The 18,560-nt window shown below is 37.7% G+C and overlaps 1 pseudogene; it reads left to right on the forward strand.

Annotated features, from left to right (window-relative positions):
• The first annotated feature begins 16,640 nt into the window (after positions 1-16,640).
• Positions 16,641-17,752, forward strand: LOC121828322 (palmitoyltransferase ZDHHC4 pseudogene; annotated as a pseudogene).
• The last annotated feature ends 808 nt before the right edge of the window (positions 17,753-18,560 follow it).

The following is an 18,560-nucleotide window of genomic DNA, read 5'->3' on the forward strand; positions in this document are numbered from 1 at the left end:
ACATTAAAAGTATATAAAAACATCACTCCACTCATTAGTGTGAGCACAAAGTATGTGAAATATTTGTACGGATATTTCTCCAAAGTAGATATAAAAATGGACACCAGAGAATAAAACTATTATTGCCTGCCCAGACTAACCAAATGCTGATGCCAAGTGGAGAATAATGAGTTAGGTGGGGAAGTCATGTTTCCAATTTGCCAAGGTGGTATTTTAATACCAGGTGTGTTAAATCTATGGGAACACATAAGACTGAGAACAACTGATAAAGTTTACCCTAAAGTGAATTTTAAACCACCAAATAAAACTACTCTCTAAACTGCAAGTAAAAAAAAAAAAAAAAAAAAAAAAAAAAAAAAAAAAAATGGACACCAGATAAATGAAAAATATTCAAAATCATTACTGTCATTACCAAGGCAATGTATAATATAACAAACTAATATAACCTCATACTTGTTAAAATAACTACTATGAATGGTGAAAAACAACAATATTGCCAAGAATGTAGGGGAACGAAATACTTTCTATATCATTGGCAGAAAAGTAAATTGTTATAGTACAACTGTTTTAGAAGAAAATATAGAAGTATCTAAAATATTAGCAAATAATTATGTGGCTGAAAATTACTAAAAGGGTAGATCTAAAATTAGCTTATTAAAGATATATGACACATAAAATGAGATTCATTCTCTTTGATTTTTTCCATAATATATACATATATCCACACATGAAATAAAAAGCTTAAAAAATAATTTCTGATCATTGATAACCCTCACTGGTTCTGAAATGTCAACTATATGTACCAAGAAAATTTTAGGCTTAGTTGCTGATTCAAAAATAAATCACTGCACTCATTGATGTTGAATTTAAAATTCTATTTATTTGTATTAGCTGTATATACAAATTAATGTTAGCTACAAGTGATGTTTTATGAAAAATGCATTACTATTCCTCTAAGAAATATTTTTCAGTATAGAACTTTTTAGATATCTAAAATGTTAATAAGTAGTGTTTTCCAAAAAAAAAAAAAATTAAGACACAAATACACTTTAAACAGGCACTTGAAAAGTAATAAGTTCCATCTCTATTTACTATAGTTCCCATTACTCAAAATATACTAATGGATAACAAAGCAAAATGGAACATACACACACAGAATCACACACAGGCATATATTAATCAAAAGGAAGAAGTATGTTTATATAAAAATATTTTAAAAATCAAACGAAGCATATTAATAAAGCGATTATTACTTTTACATAAAGGCTATTGGTTCTTGTCTTCTCCAAGAAAATAATTAATTGTAAGGACACAATGTAAGAAGAAGTTCATTTGTCAAGCAAAGCAGCATAATCACTCCAATGAAACTGGAGTGGACTGTCCCAAAGTGAAAAGGAGAATCAGCAGAATATTTTGTGAATTTTTAAAAAGATTTTTACATATTCAAGTATTGGGTTGCATATTCCTAAGAGTAGCTGACTCTATTTCCATAACAAGCCACAAATGACCAAATCTCCCTTTCAGGGAATTTATTTCCAAGATCCTATGGAAAGGCTTACAAATTAAATGTCAAAGTAAAATGTAAAATATAATTTTATGAAGCTGGTATTTTTTAGATACTCTCCTTCTGTAGTACATATGTATGTGGAGAATTTCTTGGCACTTTATTTTTGTATGTAGTTGGGACAATTTATCTCTAGACTCAAGGACATTGAACCACAAAGGGGAATTCTGAATACACATAGAGAAATATAGAAACCAAGATAAAGAAGAAGTTTTCTAGGGTATTTTGAGTCTATATTTGAGACTGATTAAGGTCCCTTATTGATCCCATGAATGTGTTGATAAATATATTTTGTTTCACCGGGGTTAGTATACTATTATTTTAAAATTTGATATTTCATACTGAAGTAATAATAGTTCAAGATTAAACAGCTTGAAGTAAACATGCCTAAATAATAAGAATATCTGAAAACAAAAACATCCTCATAAACTGCAGGATTCATACTAAAACACTTAATAATCAATTAAAACACTGTAAATAAATAGAATTGTGGCTTAAAATTGCATCATAGACATGAAAAACAGAAGAGAGTGTAGGTAATAACCATTAGGAAACCAAACTGCAAATGACTGCTTTGTCATAAAGGCAAAAGCAGCCAACTCATGCAATGAGCACAGGACCCGGTACCACTGCCTAGATGCCTCCCAAACTGGGAGGAGGGGACTGGATCTGCCTGGACTGAGTCTACCAGGTCGATCTCAGTCCTCCGGAGAGGCTTTGCTCTGGAGGAGGTGGGAATGGGGGGTGGGCTGGGGGGAAGGGGAGCGGGGCAAGATGGGGGAGAGCAAGGGAATCCATGGCTGATATGTAGAACTGAATGGTATTGTAAAATAAAATAAAAGGAAAAACAACAACAACAACAAAGACAGTATATTTAAAAGTAAAAAAAAAAGTAATGGCACATAAATAAATAGAATCAACTAGAATACTTAACAAATTTCTAATTTAAATTCAATGTTCTATTCTAAATTGTATTGCAATACTTTTGCAAACTGCTGCTAGAAGAAAGGTGCCTCATGTCCCATGCTATATTAAAAAAATGTTTTCTATGAGATATGCCTTCCAGTCATTTTTATTATATGTATCAGAGTTCACTATGGATGAAAAACTTGTGTTAAAATATTTTCCAATTTTGATTTTTTGCTTTTTAAAATGTTTTACTTAACTTCTTTTCATAAAATATATTTTGATAGCATTATTTCACATCCCTCATCCTCCCAGATCCTCCCTACCTCCCAACAGACCCAGACCCATGTAATTTGTTTATTTATTTATCTATTTATTTCCTCTTTCTTTCTTTCTTTCTTCCTTTCTTTCTTTCTTTCTTTCTTTCTTTCTTTCTTTCTTTCTTTCTTTCTTTCTTCCTTCCTTCCTTCCTTCCTTCCTTCCTTCCTTCCTTTCTTTCTTTCTTTCTTTCTTTCTTTCTTTCAAAACAAAAGAACAACAAAATCAAAACAACTAATAAAACAAAAAAAATACCAAAACTAAAGAAAAAGCCAACACAAAACAATAACAACAACAACAACAAAACCCATGAAGTTCCTTTTGTGTTGGCCAGCTGCTTCTTTGCATGGATCTTCTCTAGAAGTGTGGACAATGAACCCACTGAAACACCATTGGAGAAAACTGAATTTTCAGCTCTCTGATGCCTTCATTTGAAAGCACTCCTTGGTTAGGCTTGGGACTTTGTGTCTACTTCTCTTTCTCAGTGTTGTGATTTTGTCTGGTCTGAACTTATGCAGATCTTGTGCATGCTGTCACAGTCTAAGTATATTCCTAAATACACCAATCATATTGTAACTGAAAGATGATTTATTTGGAGTCAACTACCACCTCTCACCCTTCCACATAGATCTCTGAGCGTTGAGTGAAGGAGTTTGCTAAAGACATCCCATGTAGAACTGAATGCTCCTCAGTTTCTCATCCAGCACATTGTCCAGTTGTGGTTCTTGGTGATAGTTCCTGTATACTCTAAGAAGCTTCTTTGATGATAGTTGAGCAATGCAGGTTGAGCAATGCTGTACTGTTATACAGGTACAGCAATATGTCATTAGGAGCCATTTTATTGATATATTCCTTTAGCAGAAAGTAGTATTACACTTTGCCTTAGTGCCTACAGCTTATTATGTCTCAAGTATCTGGCCACTTTAGCATTGCTGGTTATAAATTCCATCTTATTAAGTGGGACATTAATCCAATCAGAATACGGTTGGTCACCACATAACATTTGTGCCTCTGTTGCACTAGTATATCTTTCAGGCATGTCCCTGCTACAGGACTCATGGTTTTCCGTTGGGTGATATTGATGATAGCCATTCTCCTCCAGTAGTGTTCAAAGTACCTTCCAGTACCAGGAACACTCATCAGTAGAGGTAAAGCTTATAATTTGGCACCATCTCTAATTATCCATGTTTGATGACATTAGTAAATGATGTCTACAACAATATAGCCTTACAATCAGGTTGTGGAAAATAATAGCCTTGGCCTGTGACACTGAGAGGGGTCTATGTGCATATGCTGGCTAATAACTTTGGGATATGCAAGCCAGAATCTGGACCCTAGAGGTTTTACTTGGTGGCATAAGATGTCCATTTGAAGAACTCACTCATCCATTATATGGTAACTCCATTAAAATTAGTTTTATATATGTGTATATTTTGGGAAGATTCATAATATAAACCTTTATAGCTACACATTTATTTTAACTGATATCAGTGTTCTATAAATATTTGTAAATTTTCCTTGTTCTATTGGTTTTGAGAATGTATTTTTCCCATTTCCACAGATTTTTGAGGTTTCTAGTTTTATGTCCTTCATTGGTTTCTAATTTTATCTTGTCAGAGAGGGTATTTTTACATTTTTTGTTTTCTAAAAAGTCTACTTAAGTTAAATTTGTGCTTTCATCAATGACTCATTTAGAAAAATGTACTATGAGTATTTTGGAGGAATGAATGTGCTACTACTGTTGGATAAAACGTTCTGTGCATGTTCTTATTTATTGGGCCTGAAAGTTTAACAGTATTACTGTGCAAATCTGCTTTATTTGGTCTTGTACTTCTAATCATCAATAAATGTAGAGTACTGAAGTCTTGTTTCAAATTTATAAACTTTTTTACAAACTCTTTTATAAAACTTATTTATAAACTTTTCTATTTTGTTGATTTTACAAAGGATTTATTTTACTATTAGAGAAAAGAGGTGAGATAAAAGAGAGAGAAATATATATATATATATATATATATGTATATATATATATATATCGAGAGAGAGGGAGAGAGAGAGAGAAAGAGAGAGAGAGAGAGAGAGAGAGAGAGAGAGAGAGAGAGAGAGAGAGAGAGAGAGAGAGAGAATACACAAGTGCTAGCCAAGGCCAGAAGAAGGTACCAGACCATCTGAGGCTAGAGTTAGAGGTGGTTGTTAGACAGCTATCATAGACCGGGAACTGACCTCAGGCCTTCAGTTAGCAGCAAGTGCTCCTAATTGCTATACCATATATCCATCCTCAAATCTATTAAATTTTGTTTCATATATTTTATCATTAATTATAAATATTATAATTATATATTCAATTATATATTTTTGTTATTTTGAATTTTGTTTATTTTGCATACATATGCATTATACACACACACATACACAGAGCACAAAACTTGAGGGAATTGGGCTAGACATGACCTGCAACCCTCCTCCATGAAAACTGACTCTCATAGTACATGAAGATGCTATTCAATCTGCCATGGGAGAAGATCAATCACTACTACCCAATAGTAGAGCTTAGAACCACAATAACAACTAGCATGGCAGGATAACCACAAGAATGCAATAGTGGCACTTATATCTTGGATATAATCAACACCTCTGATATTGGATTTAAGGTTCACTCAATAGGAGGGAATCCATGTGTGCTACTGTGAACCTTACCAAGTACTTATAGCTAGACCTAGAGAACTTTCCATAATTTTATGGTTGTTCTTCATTGCTACAACAATTGGTGTTATGCATTCTGTATTCTACCTATGGTGTCTTCTTGTGTGCGAAATATGCACAGAGATATATAACACAATTGTTAAAATTCATACAGTGGCATGTTAAAGCGTGGTGTGTCCTAAGTTCCACACTAGGGTCATAGATGTAGAAAGGTAACAGTGTTGGTGTATTTCTCTTCAACAGCACATAAAATATGTCATAGTTGAGAGGCTGCCATAACAAGATGCCATAAGTAGGATAGAATCAACCTGATAAATTAACTTCAAATTGTTTTGGAGGTTAAGGAAGTTTAGTTTAGTGTGCCAGGGACCGATGAGGACTCTCTTACTAAGCGAAAGACTGCCCTGGTGATATATTCTCAAAATGTAGAGGGAGGGACAAAGTGAGGGAAACAGGGAAGAATCAAGGAAAAATGAGGGAAATGAGTAAGAGAGGAAACAGAGAGATGAATATCCTTTCTGAACACTAATGTCTTCATGCAGACTCGTGCTCATGACATCATCTAAATGTAATTACTTCCTATAAATGGTACCTCCGAGTACCACCACATCAAATTAAGTCCTCAACATATGATTTCATTTCAGCGGAGAACACAGACATTTCCATCTGTAACATAGGGATAATATTATATTATGGGAATATCATAAAACATAGCATATGAGATCTTGCTGAAAATTAAATTAGTGCTAGTAAATTGCTTACAGTGCTGACTATACAGGTGCACATAAAGATCATGTAGTTACACTAATTACTGTAAAGCTGTGTTCTCAGTAGTTCTCTGAGTGCCTTGTAATGACTCCATCATTCTCAGCCTATAGAGTATTATGTGAGGGGTTATTGTTCAGAGCAATATTCATAAGCTATAAGCACTCACAATTTTCCACAGTCGCTAACAAAACAGCTATCATAATAAGGTCTCTCTTATTTTATATTAGTTAATTGATTGATTTGGAATTTAATAACTGAGATAAGAAGAAAGATACTGTGACTCCAACCCTATTCTATTTTGAGATTAAAAAATTTAAGTATAGAGACGGAAGCAAATTATGTTCAGGAAAACACCAGTAACAAAAACAGTTCTCTAGTGAGCTAAAAGCTTTAATTTTCTCAAGACATTTGCCATCCACCATCCATTTACATGCACTTCCATGACCCTTAAATAAGAAGTGAACTGAAGAAGCGTCGCTTCAGATAAGTAAAGAAGCAGTGAAGAGAACAAAAGCTTTGTCTGGACAGTGCATTAGCCTCAAAAGAACTGCTGAACTGTTGCTGGAGTCAGCTGAAACTTTCTAACAGCTGAACCCAAATCCAACAAGATCTTGGATAATTTACTGAACTCTTAACTGGAAGCACATGTGTTGCTTTCTTCTGATCTTTCTAAACATAACCATAGGCACAATAAACACTAAAGAGAAAAACATATTTAATATTGAACATAATCACTCTCATCCATTTTATGGAGGAATAATCTATATAGTCACCAGTTCACTGGGAAAGAAAAGCATAGGATAGATGGTTAAATATTCACAAGTGCAAGGAGAGAAATGCAGTTTAAAATTAAATAAACAGGTTAAATACTGTAAAATTCCTCAGGAATCTTTCATGAGTATACAATAAGAGAGAACAAAAGGAAAAAGGCCACATCACCACTTGTCTACAATATGAGAATTTCCAATCAGGGAGTACACATCAGATCTACTCATAATTAGCTTTTACATTTCATTTAATTTCACATGATTATGGAATTTTTTTCTATTCATTTAAAGATTCTATACTTTTTATTGGAATTAGGGAATGGAATAAAATTAACTTTTAAATAAAAAACTCTGGTAAAGCTATATAATGGGTTATTATTTGGGAGTTAAAAAGGAACCAAATGTTAATAAATCAATAGGTATTTGCCAAAAGCATGGTTGAATCTCAATGGCATTGTTCAACATGAACAGCAGAGCAAGACAAGGCCAAGCGTTCATCCATTCCCTTTGCATTTTATCATGGAAAAGGCAACACTAGAAACCACTGGTTACTGTGAGTTGTGGCTAAGAGGGTGCTAACTCCAGAAAGCACTGGAGATTTTTGTGTCAGGAATGTGACTGTAGACAAAGGTGAATTCATATGTGCTTCTTCACCTCTTCAAGGACATAAAACTGTACATCTGGGACTAGTCAGAATCAACTTTCTCAGTCTGACCTCTGACCTCTGTATGTACCATTGTATGCTACCCATCAATACACAAGTACCTAAATGAATGCATTAAAATATTTTAGTTATCCTTGAAAAAGACAAAAAACAACAAACAAACAAACAAAAACCCCTATCTACATCAATGAAAGGAGACTTATGGACTTTATTATGATGTGAATGAGACTTTGAAATGCCTATGGAAAAGGAAAAGACATGATAGAAGATCATTGTCATCAGGTTTTTGCAAAGATTAAGGTAATGCATATAGCTACAATTACAGTATCAATATTAAGTATAAAACAAACTATCAATTTTATCATAAGCACTTTATATTTGGAATGAAATTTTTTTCAAGTGAAGATTATTTCTAAATATGAAGCAGTTGCTGCTGAGTAACCTTTCATAAACGTTGATGGTTTTTGTGTTTGTTTACAGATATATTGTCTTGAAGTAAGACTCCCCATGCTAACTAATACAGTGAAGATAATTACAATGCTCTCAGTATTGTGTTTCTGCGACAGATTCACTTATTTGTAGCAGTTGATAAGCTGTATGACAAATGAGTCTAGTAACAATCCAAATGAAAATGAAAATAAATCTTGCTTGTTTTTCAGAGCCATCCAATCTCCTTTTGAAGGACCCCTTGCTTAGAAATCAAGATCCAGGTCTGTGAAGATGTGAATTCAAAGGGGCCACGTAGATTCAGAAATTTGAAAATCTGTTTCCATTTGGTGGCAAGGAAGGCTTAGGAAGTGTAGCCTTGTTGGAGGAGATGTGACTTTGTTCAAGGAAGTGTGTCACAGTGGATGGGATCGGAGGTTTCACAAGCACATGTCAGGCCCAGTGTTACATACACTCTCTGCCTCCTGCCTGCAGATTAGGATGCAAGCTGTCAGCCACTGCTCCAGCACTGTTGTTGCCTACTGCCTCCACATTTCCTGCCGCGATGGTCATGAAATAACCTTCTGAAACTGTAGGCAAGTCCTCAATTAAATGCTTCCTTTATAAGTTGCCTTGGTCATGCTGTTTCATCACAGCAACAGAACAGCAACTAAAACAGGGTCCTTCGTTTCTTTGGTGTTGATTCTTTCTGTGTCTACCTCCTATCACCTCCTGACAATTGTCTCTTTTAGAGGGGTGATTGCTCTATAGAGTAAGCATAGGATTGCCCATCTGCATCCATGTCACTCGAGTCCAATTGTATCCTACAAAAAACATCCAGCCAGTTCTGTAAGAATTTAGGTTTGTGAAGTCAAAGAACCAATAATATGTCTATTGCATAACCCACAGTTTAGAGATGTAGGAATCACTGGGTAATTTCCCACCCATTACATCAGAGTGCAGCACAGTTGTTCAATATTTAGGAGAAACAGATCTCCTTCTCTCATCTATACATAGGAATGCATGTTTATAGAGCCTGTAAATCTTGTGATAGGGACACTTACACATAGACCATGACAAGGGCCAACCTCTTTGTTATTTAAACTGTTCAAGGTTACAATTTCTTTTATAGACACCTGAAACCCATCAACTCATTTCTTACTAATTGCTTTTGATTTATCTAAGCACATTAAAACTCACAACAGACTGGAGTTGAAAAAATAAGATAAATTTGTATATGTTAGGCATGTAGCAAAATAAAATGTAGACTTTTACATATGTACTTGAATAAATACATACATACACACAAATATTACACATGTATTACACGAACCACTTTGTAATCTTTTATTCAAACAAATTTCATGAAATGAGGCAGATTCTTTGGAAACATTTGGGAAATGCACATGGAAGATTCCTGAAAGTTTCTGTAAAGATTATTTTTCAAAATTATACTGCTATTTGCTACAATTAATAAGACTTAGGTAGGTACACTTCACTGCTCAAACAGCAAATGAATTCTTGAAGTGTTTTGTTTGAAATTAATATTTGTGCATGTGGCTGTGTCTTCAAACACATGTGCTATAGTCCACAGAGTTACAAGAGAGCATCAGATATCCAGGAGATGGAATCTCAGGCAGCTGCGAACCACCATCTGAGTGCCGGGAGACAAGTCAATTCTCCTGGAAGAGCAGCAAGTGCTCTTAACCCTGAGCGATAACTCCAGCTCCTACTGAATGTTTGTTAGACTAAAAAGTTACAACTTCTATGTTTCATAAATGAAATTGCTTTTTAAAGAGGAATACTGTAGCTGCATATGAAAGTTTCTGCTCTCATTCTACTTCACACCCCTAGTTATTTTGAGAATGGAAATAAAATAAAAGTTATTAAATAATCAACAACAAATTACTTTTTCTAGATTTCTCAGAAATGACATTTGCTTTTACCTTTATTTGATTATAAAAATCTTATACACAAGGTCATTGTATTATGGAATTTTCAGCAAGATATCTGTGTTTACCAAATTTCCTTTCCTCTGAACTTAATTATAGTTGAGATTTAATCATCAGAAATTAATGTGAACAATTTTTCATTAAAAAGCTTAAATAATCCATGAAATGGGTTCTCACTTGATGTTTTTAGTTGTCAAATTCATCACAAAGGAAACATCAGTCAATTCCTTAGGTTACACTCTAAGAGAGATGAACTAAGACATATGAAGAACCAGACTGGGAAGTGCAGGTTAGGACTGTGATCCAACAGTGATGGATATGGGACACACTTTGAGCTCTTAGACTGGAGTCACTAATGTTTACTCACTACTCAATTCAGTGGTAATCACACAAAATATAATTTATGATTAAAATATCAAGCAGGGCAATGGTGGTGCACGCCGTTAATCCCAGCACTCAGGAAGCAGAGGCAGGGGGATCTCTGTGAGTTCCAGGCCAGCCTGGGCTACAGAGTGAGTTCCAGAACAGGCTCCAAAGTTACACAGAGAAACCCTGTCTCAAAAAACCAAAATAAAATAAAATATTACAAGTTACTTAGGCCCTCTGCATATGTGACAGTTTTATAGCCTGATCTTCTTATGGAATTCCTAACTGTGAGAGCAAGGGCTGTCTCTGACTCCTTTACTAGCTTTTGGGTCCCTATTCTGTATACTGTGTTGCCTTGCCCAGCTTTAAGGCAAGGCAAGCTGATTGATTAGTGTTACTACAACTTGATATGCCATACTTTGTCAATATCCATGGGAGGCTTGCCCTTTTCTGAATAGAAACAGAGAAGGAATGGGTGGGAGAAGGGAAAGGGGAAGTGTGTGTGGAGGGACTGGGAGGAGAGGAGGGAGGAGAAACTGAGGTCAGGATGTAAAATAAGTTGATGAATGAATGAATGAATGAATGAATGAATAAACAAACAAGTAAATAAAGTAGTTAATTTGGTATTTTAAAAGTGCTCTCAATCATGATATTATTGTTTTGTATGTGTGCCTAAATGTTTGTGTGCATTTATGCCTCTGTGCAAGTGGAAGCCAGATATCAACTTTATCTGTTATTCTTCAGGTTCGAGCCACCTTGTTTGTTGAAATAGTGTCTTTTAACATCCTGGAATCCACACACTGGATTTGACAGGCTGGATATTGAGCCTTCCAATTCTGCCTATCCAAACAGAACTAGGATTCTAAGTGCCTACCACCATACTCCATTTATTTCCTTTACTTTGCAAATCATAGTTTTTACTGAAATTAATAATCTTCCCCCAAAATCTTTGTCACTCAACTGCAAATAAGTGAAGCATGAAGAACAAGAATCGTTTTAAATGAATTGTTTTCCTACATGAATGATAGGCATACTCATTAGCGTTTCATAGCATTTCCCACCTGTGACTTCTTGGTGGCTTAGGGGAACTGGGACTGCTACCAGGTTTCTTTTTTTCCCCCTTTTATTTTATTTTACAATACCATTCAGTTCTACATATCTGCCACAGATTCCCTTGTTCTCCCCCTTCCTGCTCCCACCCCTTCCCCCCCAGCCCATCCCCCATTCCCACCTCCTCCAGGGCAAAGCCTCCCCCCCACCCAGGACTGGGATCAACCTGGTAGACTCAGTCCAGGCAGGTCCAGTCCCCCCCTCCCAGATTGAGCCAAGTGTCCCTGCATAAGTCCCAGGTTTCAAACAGCTAACTCATGCAATGAGCACAGGACCTGGTACCACTGCCTAGATGCCTCCCAAACAGACCAACCCAATCAACTGTCTCACCTATTCAGAGGGCCTGATCCAGTTGGGGGCCCCTCAGCCTTTGGTTCATAGTTCATGTGTTTCCATTCGTTTGGCTATTTGTCTCTGTGCTTTATCCAACCTTGGCTTCAACAATTCTCGTTCATATACACCCCCCCACCTTCTCGCTAATTAGACTCCTGGCACTCCACCTGGGGGCCTAGCCGTGGATCTCTGCATCCAGATTCTTCAGTCCTTGGATGGGGTTTCTGGCACGACTATTAGGGTGTTTGGCCTTCCCATCACAAGAGTAGGTCAGTCCCAGCTGTCTCTCGACCATTGCCAGCAGTCTATTGTGGGGGTATCTTTGTGGATTTCTGTGGGCCTCTCTAGTACTTTGTTTCTTCCTTTTCTCATGTGGTCTTCATTTACCATGGTCTCCTATTCCTTCTTCTCCCTCTCTGTTCTTGATCCAGCTGGGATCTCCTGCTCCCACAGACTCTCTTTTCCTCGACCCCTGCCCTTCATTACTCCCACTCATGTCCAGGTTGTTCATGTAGATCTCAGCCATTTCTCCATCATTGGGGCATCCTTGTGTCTTTCTTGGGGTCCTGTTTTCCAGGTAGCCTCCCTGGTGATGTGAGTAGCAGTCCAGTCATCCTTGTTCCAACTCTAGTATCCTCCTATGAGTGAGTACATACCATATTTGTCTTTCTGAGTCTGGGTTACCTCACTCAGGATGATTTTTTCTAGATCCATCCATTTGCCTGCAAACCTCATGATGTCATTGTTTTTCTCTGCTGAGTAGTATTCCATTGTGTCTATGTGCCACAATTTATTTATCCATTCTTCAGTTGAAGGGCATCTAGGTTGTTTCCAGGTTCTGTCTATTACAAATATTGCTGATACAAACATAATTGAGCATGTGTCCTTGTGGTATGTTTGAACATTCCTTGGGTATATTCTCCTAAAGGAATACAGCAATAAAATGATCCCTGCCGACATTCTGCCCTATTCACAGATATACATAAAAAGCTTCCTCCTGGAGGAGATGGGGACTAATATCAATACTCACAGCTGGACAATGTACAGATAGTGCAGTATTTTGTACTACTTATTGCTAAATGGAATTTTTTCATCAAATCGTTCTGCTCAGGGCCCACAAGCTATGTAGAAGAGGATTTTAAGAGACAGAGAGGACAGATGACACCAAGGAAATGTTGTCTTCTAGACATAACAGGATTGATGCTCATTTTAACTCACATAGACTGTGGTAACATGCACAGGGCCTGCACAAGTTCAAGCTAGATAGTCTCAGCACTGAGCAGAATAAGTGGAGCTGAGTTCCCATCCCTAACCATAAGCTATCTCCAATTGATTCCAGCTTGCAAAGAAAAAGATAGTTTTCAACAAAAGAGTCTCACTGGGTATATAAACCAAACTTAAGTGAGACCCCATGGCCTTCAGTAGATGGCCAACACAAAAATAACCCAACCCAGTTTTTTTTTTTTTTTTTTGTAGACTTTTTTTTTTTTGGCTTATCTTGTTTCCTTTGGGCATTTTTTTCTTATTCATTCTTTCATTGTATATTGTGGTTTCTGATATTTTGTGATTTGATGTCTGTTTCTTCTTTAAAAAAAAACATGGTTTGTTCTGTTATTGGTACACTGGAAGAAAGAAAGCATCTTCAACAAATCATAATGACTCTGAGATACAATCCTACACTTCTCAGAATGGCTATGATCAAAAGCACTGCAGATAGCTTATATTGGAAAGGATATGGAGCAAGGGCAACACTCCACTGTTGGTGGGAATACAAACTTGTACAGTCACTTTGGTAATCAGTATTGCTGTTTCTCAGAAAATTGAGAATAAATATTCCTCAAGACCCAGCTATACCACTCTTGGGCATATACCCGAGGAATGCTCAATCTTACTATAAGGACATATACTCAAATATATTCATATCAGCATTATTCATAATAGCTAGAATGTGGAAACAACCTAGATGCCCCTCGCCTGAAGAATGGATTAAGAAAATGTGGCACATATACACAATGGAGTACTACTCAGCAGTAAAAAAAAAATAAAATGATATCATGAAATTTGTCGGCAAATGGATGGAACTAGAAAATATCATCCTGAGTAAGTTAACCCAGACTCAGAAAGACAAACATGGTATGTACTCACTCATAAGTGGATACTACATGGGAAGCAAAGGATAACCAGACTATAACCCACAGCTCCAAGCTAGCTAACAAGGAGGACCCTAAGAGGAACACATAGATAGCACAGCAAAGGAGAAATAGATGAGATCTACATGAGCAAACTGAGAGTGAGGTAGTGAAAATGGAGGGCAAAGAATGGGGGATGAGAACATAAGGAAATGGGAGGTTCTAGCTGGAGCAGAGACAGAGTGGGAGAACAAGGGAAGAGATACCTTGATAAATGAAAATATTGTGGAAACAGGAAGAAACAGTGTTAGGGAACTTCCCAGGAATACACAAGGATGACCCCACCTTAAACTCCTAGTAATAGTTAAGAGGGTACCTGAACTGGTCTACTCCAGTAACCAGATTAGTGAACACCCTAAATGTCATCATAGAGCCTTCATCTACTTCCTGATGGTAGCAGATGCAGAGATTCACAGCCGGGGCCAGACCAAGCTCCAGGAATCCAATTGATGAGAGAGGAGAGATTCCATAAGCAAGGGACATCAAGATCATGATGGGAAAATATACAGAGATGACCAGCCACACTAGAGGAAACCCATGAACTGTGGACCAATAGCTGTGGAGCCCCCATGGGACTGGACTAGGCCCTCTGGATAAAAGCAAGACAGTTGTTTAGCTTTAACTGTTTGGAGGGCCCCCAGTCAGGGGAATCAGAATCCATCCCTGGTGCATGAGTGAGCTTTTTGGAGACCAGTGTCTAAGGTGTAACACCTTGTGCAGCCTTGGTGAAGGAGTGAGGGGCTTGGACCTGCCTCAACTGAATGTACCAGGCTCTGCTGACTCCCCATGGGAGACCTTGACTTGGAGGTGGGAAGTGGTTTGGAAGGGAAGGCTGGGGTGCAGGAAGAGGAAGGAGGGGGCATCTGTAGTTGGTATGTAAAATGACTAGAAAAATTCTTAATAATAAAAAAAATAAGAATAAAACATAAAAAGAAAAGAGAAAATGTTTTCTTCTGGGTCTACATTACCTCACTCAGGACAATTTTCTTTTAGCCCTATCAATTTATTTGTGCTTTTCAAAATTTCATTCTTTTAATAAATGAGTTATATTTCATTGTGTAAATATAACATATTTATTATCCATTTATCCATTGATGGACATCTAGGCTGTTTTCAATTTTGATTGTTGTGAATAGAGCAACAATGAACCCTGATGAGCAAATGCCTTTAAAGTTGAATGTAGAATCTTTGGGGTATAGCTCCAACAGTGGTATAGCTGGATCTTGTACATATCTATTTCCTGACTCCTGATGACCTACCACATAGTGATAGCACAAGATTCCACTCCTATCAACAATGAACGAATGTTCCCTTCTACCATATCCTCATCAGCATGAGCTGTCATTTGTTTTATTGATCTTGTCCATTCTTACTGGGATAAGATAAAATCTCCAACTAGTATTGTTTTACATTTCCACTTTGGCTAAAAATGTTGAACAGTAAGTGCTTCTCAACCATTTGCGTTTCATATTTGAGTATTTTCTTTTTAGTTCTGTACTCCATTTTAAATTGAGTCTTTTTTCCTGCTTTATATGTTTCAGATATTAACTCTATCAGATGTGTTGTAGATGTAACAGTCTTATTAAATAAGAAACACAGAGCCAAATGCAGAGTTAAAAGCCCAAGAGGTCCGAGCAGTAGCTAAGAGCTGTGACTTAAAATGGCCTTCTTACCCACTGCCACTGTGTCCTGCATTCCAGAACAAAATTTACCACCTCTCACCAATCCTGTGGTATAATCTTATTATAAGTTGACCAGGAGTTTAACATTTGCTTTACAAATGGGGAATGCATGCCATAAGATACCATTGCCTCCTTAAACCTTCGGTAAATCTAACATTTCAATTGGAGTCCAAATATTTTGTGCATTCACTTGACCAGGTAGCTGCTGTGCGGTTTTCTGATAAATTAAGGGTGATTGTGTGAAAACAGGCTTTCTTTCTGTAACCTTATAATACAATCCTGAAACAATTTCACTGTTAATTCCTTCTGTCTGAATCTAAATTTCTCTATAATTTGTTTTAACAGGTTTTTTCTAAAGCTTTTATCCTGGCACTTAAGTTAACTATCTTTTGAAATATTAAAATAAGGATAAGGAAACTAATAACGTGCATAATCCCATCAACATTAATCTTCTCATATAGTTGTTCCATTTTCACTGCCTTAAATTTTATCAAACAAAGCCCAATTTTCTTCCAATGTACACATAATACCCAATTTTTTTTTAATGTGGAATTTTTTTCTCTTTTAAATAGTTTTTCCTTTAAAATACCTGATATCTTAATTGACTTACCAAGTCCGTGTAGAACAGTAGGAATGTGAGGGAATTTCAAAACAGCTACCTAGTGTCCGAGGTGTGAATCCAAAGGGAGAGAGAGAGAGAGAGAGAGAGAGAGAGAGAGAGAGAGAGAGAGAGAGAGAGAGAGAGAGAGAGAGAGAGAGAAGAAAGAGTGGATGGCGCCAGCTGCGAGTGGCTGACAGTTGTCTGTGATTGGACCAGCTCTCAAACAACCATGCCGCCATCTTTGCATGTTCTAGACACACAGCGCTACCCAAGCGGAGGTGCTGTCTGAATTCTCTGTGGATGTGGCAAAGAGGAATGAATGCTAGAGGTGCCGCTGAACAGTGTCAGACCAAGAGAAATATGTAGGCGGGAGACCTTCTGTTACCTTCCTCCAGCATGGACTTCCTGTTTCTCTTCTTGTTCTATGGCCTTATTGATTGGTGTTGTCATGATCTGCATCATCACAACAAAAAAACAGCGTTTGAAAGGCCTGGTCCTGGGAGGAGCACAGGTGTACTCCTGTATAATCCCACAATGCCTTCAGAGGGCTGCGCAGAGGCTTCTTCATCAGCTCTTTCACACGCGCAACCCCACCTTCATTGTCCTGCACCTTCTCTTGCAAGGGCTAGTTTATGCTGAGTACACCTTGGAAATATTTGGCTACTGCCAGGAGCTGGAGTTCTATCTGCCTTACCTTCTCCTGCCCTATCTGCTGCTGGGCGTGAACCTGGTGTTCTTCACCCTGACTAGTTCAGCCAATCTGGGCACCATCAATAAAATGAATGAGTCATTACTTCTGCAAGTCTATGAATTCGATGATGTAACGTTTCCAGAGAACTCGAGGTCCTTCACTTGTGACCTAAGGAAACCAGCCCGGTCCAAGCACTGCAGAGTGTGTGACTGGTGTGTGCACTGATTCGATCATCAGTGTGTTTGAGTGAACAACTGCATTGGGGCCTGGAACTCATCTATCTCTTGACACTGACGGCATCGGCTGCCACCATAGCCATGCTGAGTGCTGCCTTTCTGATCCGACTAGCGGCAGTATCGGATCTGTACCAGAAAACTTACACTGATGACTTTGGGCATTTCCAGTCAGTCTTTCTTATTCATTACCTGTTACTGGCTCTCCCAAGGATCATCTTCCTGCTGGGCTTTGTCATGGTACTGAGTTTGCTCCTGGCTGGAAACCTGTGCTTTGCTCTGTCCTGGCTGCCACTAACCAGACCACAAATGAGTGGTGTAGAGGTGACTGGGCCTGGTGCCAGCCCTGCCCTCTAATGGCCTGGTCCCCATCAGCTGAGCCTCACATCTATCACAACATTCACTCCCATGGGTTTTGGAGCAACCTTCAAGAGATCTTTCTACCTGACACTCCCTGCTATGAGAAAAAGAAAAAATAGAATGGGAAGTGTTCTTTTGGATACAGTACACATCTATTTGTGCATATGGATATTTATTTTCTAAGCATTGTTTGTGTTGGTTTCTGCTGTGTGAGTGTGAATGGGCTTTTGATGGGGAAGCAAAGAAGGGAAGGGAGGCTTGCTGATTTCTGTGTACCTTTCCAAGCACCGTGGCCGATTGCCCGCTCACTGATTTTCTACTAGAATCAATAGCTTCTGAGGGCCTAGTGTCAGGAGGACCGAGAGATATCTTATCCAAATGGGTGACCAGGAGACCTGTGTTTCTCACTGCATTCTCTCATCTGAATGAGGACCATACAGCCTTATTCCTGGATGTATAACAGGATCTTGATAATTCCACATCTCAGGGTTGTGCCCAGGGGCACTCTTTCCCTAGTATGTTCTTGTCCAGGGAACACCTCTTCATCACCTTAATCAAAGCCTCACCTAGGTCTACCTTTGGCAGCCATAGGCCTCTTATTTATTGTTGTACTTGTGGGCCACATTCAAGATTTTTTCGGCTATGTTAAAAAATCCCCAATATAAAGTGTAAATGATAAGAAAGAAAGAAAGAAAGAAAGAAAGAAAGAAAGAAAGAAAGAAAGAAAGAAAGAAAGAAAGAAAGAAAGAAAGAGCAGCCACACGTTCTGGCTAAAAGCTTAAATCCAGCCACGTGTTCCCACTTGAGCCAAGTCAAGCCTGGGCTTCGGCTTCCTTAAGCTCCAACCCCATGTGTTGGTGTTTCAGCTGCAAGCAGCTCTCTCTGCAGTTGCATGTAGCTGTTGCAATTACAGTCAAGTGCATCTGA

Source organism: Peromyscus maniculatus, chromosome 3 (genome assembly GCF_049852395.1).
Source record: "Peromyscus maniculatus bairdii isolate BWxNUB_F1_BW_parent chromosome 3, HU_Pman_BW_mat_3.1, whole genome shotgun sequence".
Taxonomy (NCBI): Eukaryota; Metazoa; Chordata; class Mammalia; order Rodentia; family Cricetidae; genus Peromyscus; species Peromyscus maniculatus.